This window comes from Diadema antillarum, unplaced genomic scaffold (assembly GCF_040938485.1).
Source record: "Diadema antillarum isolate AM-2024a unplaced genomic scaffold, OU_Dant_1.0 seq00001076_RagTag, whole genome shotgun sequence".
NCBI classification, from domain to species: domain Eukaryota; kingdom Metazoa; phylum Echinodermata; class Echinoidea; order Diadematoida; family Diadematidae; genus Diadema; species Diadema antillarum.
The window spans coordinates 1,891,026-1,903,200 of NW_027271899.1; the positions used below are offsets into that span (position 1 = coordinate 1,891,026).

At 39.2% G+C, this 12,175-nt stretch overlaps 1 protein-coding gene across 2 annotated transcripts in view; it reads right to left on the reverse strand.

Moving 5' to 3' along the window:
• LOC139743388 (cholecystokinin receptor type A-like) overlaps nucleotides 1–12,175 on the reverse strand; it is a 148,849-nt gene that overhangs the window by 99,569 nt on the left and 37,105 nt on the right. For both annotated transcript variants that reach the window (XM_071653873.1, XM_071653872.1), the window contains exon 2: nucleotides 2,262–2,369. The gene's annotated coding sequence lies outside the window, so the exon portion shown is untranslated. The remainder of the gene's footprint in view (nucleotides 1–2,261; nucleotides 2,370–12,175) is intronic.

The following is a 12,175-nucleotide window of genomic DNA, read 5'->3' on the forward strand; positions in this document are numbered from 1 at the left end:
ATTAACGGGAGAATACTAGCGACAGCTCCCTCTGGAAGCGATGATGCAACATGGAAGAGGCTACCCTGGATTAATAAGCTCATATTATCGCATTATCAAGTGTGTAATGCTTGTATATTTGAAATGATTGATTGGTTTTCCACCTCCTCCAGTGCAATCCTGTCCCCCTTCCCACTGGCGAAAGACCAACGCATCACGTTGCGGCTCTTACTCGAGCGTATGATTATTTGCCACGTCAGTGATCCCATATCCTTTTTAATTACATCGTGAGTGTTTCGGTGTTTGTGTGTGTGGGGGGGGGGGGGGGGGGGGAGGGTAGTATGTGTGCGTCCAGCATGTTGAATGCGAGCCAAATCCTTCTTGTTGTTGTCGTCTTTTGCTTTTTTGCCACTGGACAACCGCATTATACTCGCTTTTTAGTTGACAATAAATATGCATTGAGTGTATTATATATATATATATATATATATATATATATATATATATATATATATATATATATATATATATATATATATATATATATATATATATACATATATATATATATATATATATATATATATATATATATATATATATATATATATATATATCGGTAAGTGTATTGCACTGCAATCTTTTTTTGTCTTCTTGTCCTAATTTTGTAGCATAGGGAATCAGAATAATAACAAAAACAGCAACAGACTTTGTGGCAGCATGAATCAAATGAGACTCGATATCAATTCGTCCTCTTACAAACAGCCATAATAAAGGGCCAAAATAAAATACGTCCATGGCTCCATTCAGAGGACTTGCAATCACCAGTCTTTACAACCCCCCCCCCTCAATTTCTCTATTTGTTGATCCAGCAGACCGGAACTATAAAGAAAAGATAGCCGCTCCGCTGTGTAAGCGATGAGTCCATCGCTTCCACGTGACTTTACAAAATCTCTATACTTGTGACATCAATTTCAACGAGCGAATGAATAAAAAAAAAATAATTTGAGATGAAGCCTTGAGCCCGTCTTCAATCAAGACATAATATACGGAATCGAGTATATGTAATATATCTTGAGGATTTCAACAAAGAACAACAGACACTTAAATAGGATCTTCACTTTATCGCCAAATGGTATCGCAGTAGCATTCTATTCATTTTGTAGGTAAATTATTGGTAAGTGTGTTTAAACTTTTGCCACCATCTACATTATCCTTTGAGTGTCTGAAGAGATTCAGCTCGGCAAAACATGTGCTTACCTACAGGTGGTAAACCTCAATGCTAGAAAGCGAAAACTGTAAGGATTGCTTTACACCCGTTTGAGAATTTGCTTAAAACAGGAAGTGTTCAAATCATAGCAGACTGCCCACTGAGAAACAAATCCCCAGCAACGAGACGAAGTGCAGGAAAGATTACAACTATTGGTTATAGCATGGCTCGACACTAACTTTTTTGTTTGGTGGCCCGATGGGGCCACCAAAATCCTAAATTTCAAGTTTTTGGTGGCCCGAGAGAAAAATTTGATGTCCCGAAAAAAAACCAATAAAAAACATTAAAAGTCCTTTTTTTTCAATGAGTCAAATATTGAAGATTTATGATAGTAAGAATTAGAAGTTGGACATATCTACTCATAAATAAACTTCAACAAACTTGCAACACTCACTCTCAGGCATTCATTCAGTCCTTTTCATCCATCCTTTGAACAAATTTAACTGCTAATTTCCGGCGCAAAAAGTTACGAATTTATTGACATACTTTTCAAAATATTTTGGTGGCCCGAGGAGGGCCACCAAATTTGCCCTTTTTTGAAATTTGGTGGCCCGAATTTCATTTTTGGTGGCCCCGGGCCACCGGGCCACCGTTAGTGTCGAGCCCTGGTTATAGTATAAGAGGAAACACTCAAACTATTACGCAAGCTGTATAACAGTGCATATATGGAAACTATTATGATAACAATGAAATACTGAGAGTAGTGCGAGACTATAACAGATAACTTACCTGACCAGTATTAGACGGTTTGCTTCTCAATGCATTTTAGTCCAGCACCGGTTTGTGCCACGAGGCAAGACATTTTATCCTCACTGTCTATACCACAATCCTTTGGTGGGAACCTCAACCATCTTAAAATGGTTGCTTGATTGCAAGTTCTTATAGTTTCCTTGGCGGTCACTTAAAACATATCATAATTCAAATCATCCTCCTTACAGTTGGCAGTGATACGACACAAACAAACATACTTTCATATGATCCGAAGAAGCTGGACAGTTGAGAATGAACTTACTTTATTTTTCCGGGACAAGGACGGCCTGTCTTTATCAAAACACCTCACAGCTCCTGAGGAGTGGGTATCAAACTGCGAAAGCCCAAATCCGACGGATATTCTGAATTTCTGTTGAACATAGAGGCAAAACAACAGATCGATATGTTAGTATCATGCATAATGAAAATCTTTTTTGTACTATTATCTATCATTTACTTTTTTTTTGTCAACACGAGTATAATTACTATTTTTATAGGTTGCTTGTCACCACGCCCATCTTACTCTTACATAGTGGAAGTAGAGAAAATACTATAATTCCTTCATATCCATTTCCAAGTACCGACAGACAATACACGCAAACAATATGAAAGATTGATGAAGCTCAAATTCACATTTCAGTTAATGTACATTAATACGACTGTATTGCGGTACTTTAGTTGTTGTTGTTGTTTTTTAAAGTTTACACTGAAAGATGAAATAATGATTCTATCCGTTTTTCAGTAGGTTTGCATTGCTGAATTACATATTGACGTGTTTGTGCATTTTCCCTCTTGGGTTGTATTACTTCTAAGTTGTTTATCTGTATAGGAAGGGGGAAAAAATCAACGTTTAATGTACCGAAGTAGATACGAGGCAGAAATTGAATAAATGCGTATAGATGACTAAAATTGCGTTATAGATCTGTTGCGAAGCGAGATAATTTTCAACGGAATGCAAAGATACCAACGTTGATATGCTCAGTGAAATCTTGGCATGCTCTTTAAAAGGATAGAAAGAATTCCTATCTGTTAACACAAAATCAGATGTAAGACCACCTAAGAAGGAAAGAGGCAGAAGATGGCCGAAATGAAATCCCCCGTATGATTGTATTTTTCATTTCTTCATCCAACTGAAATCGACAATTCGTCAAATATTATTTTATAGTGCCTATAAGACGATGTAGTAGATCACTCAATTGTCATCATCGTAAATGTGGATGTACGTTGAGATGATCTATGTGACACGATCGTGCAAACTCTTAAAGGACAAGTCCACCTTTACATATAGTTGTGGATTGAGTGAATGCAGCAATATCATTAGAAACCATCAGTGAGTGTTTGAGGAAAATCGGACAATCCTTTCAAAAGATTTTTTTTCAGTTTCTGCTAAGTCACTGCTGGATTAGAAGACTACTTCAGCTTGTGATGTCACATATGTAGAACGAAATAAAGAAAATTTAAAGAAAATTCAACATATTTTCACTTTTCTCGCATAATCAAAGTACACTTGACTTGCCTCTTTCAGAAGGCAGGGGGAATAGTATTACCCTCAACATACGTCAGTAACAAGTCGAGGAAATGAACACTCTTTTTCAAAAAATGAAATTTTGTTAAATTTTCTTCATATTTTCCTTACATCGTTCTACACATGTGACATCTTACACTGAAGTAGTCTTCTCATTCAGCAGTTACTGCGTAGCAACTGTACTAAATTCATAACTTTTGAACGAATTGTGTGGTTTTCCTCAAATTTCCACTGACATGTTCTACTGACATTGCTGCATTCAGGCAATCCACATGTATGTGAAGGTGGACTTCTCCTTTAAAGAGTCCCAGATGCAGCAGGGGCGATGCCGCGCGTTGAAGATAAGACCGAGATTGGAGGGTAAATAATGTATGACTGCACTGTCAATTTCCGTCAGACAAACTTTGCTATCTCTCTCTCTCTCTCTCTCGATTTCCCTCTCTCCCTCTCTCCCCTCCATTTCTTTCTCTCTCCGTTCTTTCATTCTTTCTTTCTTTCCCTGTCTTTCCGAGTGTACTATTTCCTTCCTCTTGCGCCTACTCTCTATCACGTTTTCTTTCTCTTGTATTTCTCTTACCCTTGCTTCCTAGACAAAATTTTCTTGCATATAAGTCTGGAAGCGATATTTCCATAATCAAAAGGGAAATGAAGTCTGACTCTGATGGAATCTAGCTCAGAAAAGATTCCGAATGTTATTTTTCATCATTTCTCCGTCTCCCTCCTTCTTTTTTCGAGATATCTTTTGCTCTGTTTCTCACTTTGATCTCTGTCTTTGATACTTTGTTCAGTGAGGCGTTCTGCTTGTCATCAATAACCGACTGCGTAGGGATGTCTCAAAGGTACCATTTTTTTTTCTTCCACTTTCAGCTTTATGTGGCTGATCCGCTGGAGAGAAATTTGCGGGTGAATTGAAATGATTAAGCTAAGCGGTAAGCCAACCGGTATCGCCATTGATGAAAAGTTTTTTTCAGATATCAAGGAGATCTATACGCCCTTCGAGATAACAAGTGACATCGTCGTTGCAGTCATATTCGTCTTCACTATTCACCACCATTCTACCGATCTCCATCACCACCACTATCACACCACCGACATCACCATTATTGTTATCATCTTGCTATGGTCATTCTCCGCCATGTTTTCTACCATCACAGCTTTCTAAGTGGCCAGCAGCTGCGGTGTCTACATCTGTCCGTAATTTACTAGTACATGATCACAATGAATTCCATCTCTTGGTAACATCAGTGCCATGGTTGCCATAGTTACTGGCTGCTCACGGATGTTATCCAGCCAGCTTATTTTTTTCCCCAGCAGGACACCCTTTTTCAGCTCCTCTCACCCTAGACCCACGCAATTTAACAGAAGCCCACAGGCACGCACGCAGGCACACACACACACACTCACACACACACACACTCACACACACACACACTCACACACACACACACACACTCACACACACACACACTCACACACACACACACACTCACACACACATACACACACACACACACACATACACATGCATTCATACATACGTACATGGCTTATAACCGCCTTATACCCTGTCGCCATCTTGTAAACACTGATCTCTCCCAACCCGCACCTGTTCATTACGTCACTCACACCCTCATCATGAATGTTTACCGTCATTTTCAGATGTTTACATCAGGACTACTTCTCCTTAATAGACCCAAGACACCGCACTCAAAAAAAAACCCACTCCATCTACAGATTGCTTTATGTCTTTCGATTTCCAAGTGCAATGACTTCGTGCGAAATTATTCACTCTGAATCGATCCTCTAATCAATTTGCCGGTGATTTGTCTATGATTGAATAGGCCCAACATTTAATTTCGCTCAGTGCAGCTTGAAATTACTTCTGCAACGAATAACATTTTAGTATATTTACATATGTGTGTGCGTGTGCTTAGGCAACAATTCAATTTATTGATGCCTTAAAGTGGGGTTCATTAAAGTTGTTCATAACATAATTTTCATGATTAAAACAAAAAGAGACATAGCGCATTTTAGTTTCTACTGTTGAACCAATGCCAGTTGCTCAAAACTATTCTCTGTCATCATTCATGTAATGTGAAGTTTAACATCGACGGTGGATCAAAACATGACTCATGAAAAACGAAGGGAAAGAAAAAAAAAACATATTGAACGAAAGGCCAATCAACATCCGTGCAAAGACCTTTTTCTATTCAAAACAGAGAAATCATAACGGAAACCTTAGTGAATTAGACCAACTCGGGTATTGTCAAACCCTGTTAATATTTGGTAAAGCATCAACGGTTTGTTTGCATCCAAAAGTGACAGTTGAAATTACGGCTTAAATACAACAACAATACCGACCAACAAAATTTGTCGAATGTATAGATTGAACGGCATGAAAACTGACTCAGTAATTTCTGAACTACCAGTAAAATTTCTGAAAATGTGAATGCGATTTATCACGCGATCAACTTGCCACTATTGCCACTGACGAGAATCAACAATGCTGCAACACACTCATTGTCATGGTTAAGAGCGAGTCCGTTCCTTATAATGGCGAAAGATGGTCGACAACGATGTTTTTTCTTTCTTGCCATTGCGGTGCAGCTTCTTCTTCTTCTGTTTTTTTTTTCAACTCTCGCCTGTGACATGGAATTCAAATCGAAGCTGGGTACGTGCATGGGAACACACATCCTTCTTATGCCATCCATTAGCGTGCTTGGATTGCGTCACAATAAAGAAGACAAACTAACCCCGTGAGGGCGGCAGCAGCTGTAGCACAATACATCTTCGTTTTGTGAAGCGAAAAAAACAAACAAACAAAGATGAAAATAAAGAAAGAGAGAGAGAGAACATGCCTGCACCGAGCCGCCTGCAGTGATCGTCCAAATTGCGCACAAGATTGCTGGAAAGTGCGGCTTTCAACCCCACCCCCAACTGCTGCTTTCAACCCCACCCCCACCTCCTCCACACATGCATGTACTATTCTGGTGCTTCTTTTTGCTCGCTTATGTAACCTGTTAAGGCCAATTCGTTTTTAGCTATTACGCGGAGCTAGTCATCAATAATTCACTAAGGGCATCTATTTCTGGAATCCAACTTGGACGTTTTTCACCCGTTTTATCAATTCTACTCTTTGTTTTAATAGTCACTTGCTGATGTCAGAATGGATGAATCCTTATGAAAATAATTGAACAATGGTCACATATAGGATTTATCAAAATTTACATCACAAACTGACAAGATAGTGGATATAATAGCCTTTTATATTCATTTTGCAGGGACAGAGAAGACCTGATAGTGGAACAAACTCACTTAAACACCTGTGTACAATTAATCTCAATCACTAAGAGTGACATAAGAGTGGACATAAGTCTTTACTTTGCTAAAAATTTGAATATCATCATTCATTTTTATTCTGCAACATGCACATTGGCAAATATTTATTTCTTCGCATGTCTTCCCGACATTCCTCCACGAATTTATTTCTCTTCACCACGGTGGTAAGATTGTTTGATTTGCCTTTTATAAAGTTGTGTGTTCTTATCTTAAGCTACTATAGTGATAACAGTTTACGTGATATAGCCGCTATCTATTCACCGACAAGAAGAAACAAGTTAAAGTGTGGTTCCTTTCGGAAAACAAGCAGTCTATCTTGCGAAGATATGAACTCATTGAATATGTAGACGTCGTGGGGGCGGGAAGTGTGCAAAAGCGAGGGACAATCTGATAATCACACCTGTATCACCCTCTCTCCCCCTCCCTCTCTCTCTCTCTCTCTCTCTCTCTCTTCTAGTATATCCCTCTGTCTGTCTGTCTGTCTCTTACTCTCGCTCTCTCCTCGTACATGTATTTTCTCTTTCCTCTTTTTTTTTGCACCACCCTCTTCATATTACATCTCACATATATATTTTAGCACATGAGTGGGAGTCCGTGGTGTGTGTGAACAGCTAGCCTTCTGCGTTACGAAAACTCCCTGGGGGAAAGGAACATTAAAGAAATATGTGGAGTGATCTTTTGCCGTCCAACCTTCATATCGCACGTTCCCGTCAAAAATAAGATGGAGGGGGGGGGGGGGGGGGGGGGGGGGGGGGGGGAGGGGGTCTCGGTATTTGAACAGAAGTACGAGCCACGTGATATTCGGGCAGTGATTTGCTTTCGTGGAGATCAACACGACTTGAATAAACGAAATCATTATGATCGGATGATAGTTTTAGACACAGAATGACTTAATGTAGATCAACTATTTGTGTACATTTATCATATATAGTACGATTGCTCGTCATTCTGGCTATTGTACGGATTTAGCAATGTTTATACTGCTGCATACAGCTGTATTTAGTGTTTATATTTCCCGTTGACATCATGGGCATCATTACCGCTCTGGGCAGTGAATCCGAGTCAATACAAAAATGAACAAAACTATACATGCATTGTTTAGCATCTGCTTGACCACGCCGCTCTCTTGAAGTTTAATGTAAAGGACATTCATTTTTTTCTTTAATGTTCTTCGATGTATGCATTTCCCCACTTCAGAATTTGTCATTCTTTATAACTGTAACCTTAATGTAAGAGTTCACTTCAAATTAGCATCTGGGAGTCTACGCCTACGTATAGGTTCCCCATATTTCACATATTAATTCTCTTATAAGTTGTATTGGACAATTTGCACATTCAGTTTTCTTGTTATGGTTATGGTTTATTTGTAATACGAGAAAAAAGGAATAATAGAGAAACAAACGAATAAAACAAACAGTACAGAGTATTAAGCACAAGACGGCCACTGTAAGGGTGTTAACTGCTCTGGGCAGCAACGCCCTGTTTTGTGTTGTTTTGTTTGTTTTGTTTGTTTTGTTTGTTTTTCAACAGTGCGTTCACTGTGAGCGGATGCTCGTAAAAGCAAACGATGACATTACAATACATTACACATCTTATCAAGGGGTTACTTGTAGCTGCAATATGTAAGCATTTTAATAATGCATTAAACGAAGTAAGAAAAACAGCTAGAAAAAAAAGACAGACTATTGTTACAAAAGGAAAACGCCCGTACTACTCGTCCTCTTTGGTTTCTCCTCATGATGTAAGAAGATGACAATACAGAATGTAGAAAAAGGAGCTACCAAGAACGGAGGAACTCTGAATTATTGATTACAATGAAGAAACGTGAAAGATGCACTGTGGCCGAGGGAGGCGTCAAGTAGAAGTATAAAGAATGAGGGGGATGGAGAAAGTTAACTGGAGAAAGAGAGGGGAGAGGGAGAGAGAGATAGGGTGAGGGGGAGAGGTAACAGCGAAAGATGATTATACCGAGGAAAGGTAAGAGAGGGTTTTATGAGCAAGTGTGTTGATTATTTATGTATGATTTTTATTTTCTATGATCCTGATGATTGAAGAGAAAAGAAGCAGAAGGGAAAGACATGGTTATTAATACATCTACAAAGAGCAGAGCAGATGAGAGAAAAAAAGGCGAAGAAAGGGGAAGGTCGGTTGGTCACACTTTTTGGCAGCTTACAAAGGAAGGAGGTATAGGCCTAAAAGATTAAATTCTCCCGGGCACCGTTAAGTAACTGAGTTATGAAATGAGGTGCGAATACGGCCGATGGTGATTGGAGGGGAGATGTACGTTCGTTTTTCCGAAGTTTCCGGAGATACATTAATCCGAAAATGAAATAAGGTGCTTTATAAAGAAGGTTTGATATTGTGAAATACATTAATTTCCTATACCTAGTGTGTTCGTAATCCGGAAGTAAGAAGGATTCGTTAATCCGAATATGAAAAGAAGATGCTTGCTAACGAACCTTCGGAATGACGAACCTTGTTTCTTTTTTGAATTATTGAACCTTCGGAATAACGAACTATAATGTCTGAAGACGGGTGGACACGATAGGGTAGTGGAAAATGAGAGCGACGTGGAATTCCAGTCGAGTACGTGTACTTTCTAAAGAGCAATTGCCACAAGTCGGATGAATATGTACCAGCTGTCTGCAATGGTATTGAAGATACAGAGAGTTAAGATTGAGGCACTGTATGAATTCGTCACAACAACAAAAGCAGACCAAAACATTACTTACACCATGAACACGACATAAACCACTTGCTCATAAAGCTTTTGAAAGTTGCAGAGACAATAATGCTGCATATATTTTCACAAGTCTTCAGTAGCCTGTAGATGCCTGAACAGGTGCTAACCACCTTGATTTTATGTGATTGTGTGTGTCTGTGTCTGTTGGTGTATGTGTGTAAATGTGAGTGGAACAGTTACGAACGCAATGAGACCCGCATCCGTAATTGAGACAGTTTTATCGATCAATAACCAGGAAAGTATCAGCCTTTAATACACTCCCGGCGTTCTTGGTGCAGTCCGTCCAATAGGGATGGCAATCTGCTTAGGGGAAAAAATAAGCAGGTGTCTGCACCTCGGTTGAAAGAACAGACAGAAAAGTGTTCTCGAAATATCAAGGTTTCTGCATATTTCTGGTCTAAAGAACACTTACAGCGCAAACAGAAAGGAACGAGCTTATCTGGATGTTGTTGTGGGTTTTTGTTGTTGTTGTTTTTTCATTGGTGCAAAATGTGAAGGGCTCATGTACGAAAAGAGCATGGTCGCCAAGCCAAGGACTCAGACGAGTTTAGCGAAGGATGGTTTCTCTACACAAAATTACTTTTTTTTTCTTTCATTTCTATACAATACCTTGCTCTCTGATGGTTCAATCACCCTTGCAGCTGTCTTAAACCGCAGTACACCGGGCAAAAGTTTGGTAAATTTGTTAAGCTGCGCGCAGGGATACGTAATGCTTTTTGATCACAAAAAACAAGACCGAAATTAGTATAAATTTCCACGCCAAAGAAAGTAACGGAACATAACAACGCAGAACCTTTCAAGCTGATCAAGCCAGCAGCGCGTCCAATAAAGTATCATGACTGTTTATATATATTTGGCGCCTTTAAAAACCATTAGACGACTGAGTCATTCTACAATTTCTGGCAGTAAGACTGACTTGCAAAGATAGGACATCGAAGAATGACTCCTTTAATGCAGTCTCCACAGTTCCCCCACGGCCACTCTCCCTTGCGGTTTTCCCCAAGGTGAATGTCGACCGCTGTGTAGCTTGACATCCTCGCCGGAAGAAAACATAGACTTCGCATCATTGGCACTTTCTAAGTTCACGGGAGACATAGCCTTAAACATCTTGTATTTGAGAAGGAATCATTCTTTATGTTAAACTGCGCTCGCAGAGTCAGTGTTTTCCTCTCCTTTGTTTCAATTTCCAGTCGAAAACGAGTGTAAATTTTCGCCACGGACTCTGTGCCCTGAATTATATGCATGACCTCGATTCACTGTGAAATGACTTTTTTGAGACTTTCAGACTCGAAAACGTGTTAATGCTTGTATATGTGTGTGTGTGTGGGGGGGGGGGGGGGAGTTGTGTCACCATTTAGAAAGTTATGGGGATAATAGATCAAAGGAACTTACTTTAGTTTCGTGTGTTGTTTCAAAGTGTCATAACTCTTGTGTTTTATCCCTCTCTATATCTCGCTATTCACAGTGGGGATGTTTGTTTTATAGGACTAAAACAGGAAAGACAGGAAAGCATGCCACGTCATTTCCGTCCTTAAATTCCATCCACGGGTTAAAGGTTAACCAAGACGGAAGGATCTAACGCCTTTGGAAGATGGAAGACAAGGGGCCGAGCAGCGCACTGCCTCTTACCCTTCGTCATGTAGCAAGATTCAGAAAGCAGCCAGACAACTCTTATCTACTTTATCTTTCGGAGGCGATGCATCACAAGGTGTGTTTTTTTCAGAGCCCTCGGTAAACATGAGGCTTTCATTACTCAGCAAAACCGAGAGCATCACAGCACGAATGTGTCTTCCCCGCCCTGCGATTCGCTTTGACTTTAAGTCATTCATTCATTCATTCATTCATTCATTCATTCATTCATTCATTCATTCATTTATTCATTCATTCCACCATTCATTCATTTATTCATCCATTCATTCGTTCATTCATCCATTCATTCATTAAGTCATTTATTCGTTATTTCTTTCATTCATTCACTTTGTTTGACTTCTAATACAAAATGCCAAAAATTTGATAATCGTTTTAAAACAATATAGTGTAATACTAAAATCGGACAGGATTATCTCAAACTTTTATTCTGATTATCTGCATCTTTGTGGGTCAAAGCTCGAAGCGTCACGCCTTGAAAGTATCGGCGTTATGCAATCCTTAACAGTATAGGATCCTCACTAAAATGAAATCATTCCATATTTATGACATTCATTGATATCGATATGCCTAATACTTCAAGACACTTTAAGACATGTTTCCCCATCCTTATTGACAAAGAAAGAAAGTACTTTTTTATATCGAAAGACGGATGCTCTACGACACGAAACACGCACACACAGACACACACAATACACATATATACACACACGCAGCCGATATTTGACGAATGGTAACGAGAGTAGGACCCATGTTACCGTGTAAATGATTTCTAACAAATTTGGATGTGTTTTTACAGATGGTTTAGACAGCCAAATCCTTTAAATTTTGATAAAGTTGATAAAACAACTTATGATCATACAAACTGATAAATGAAAACTGGAGAAAGATCGAAAATCGTTTCCACGTACAAGCAACATCG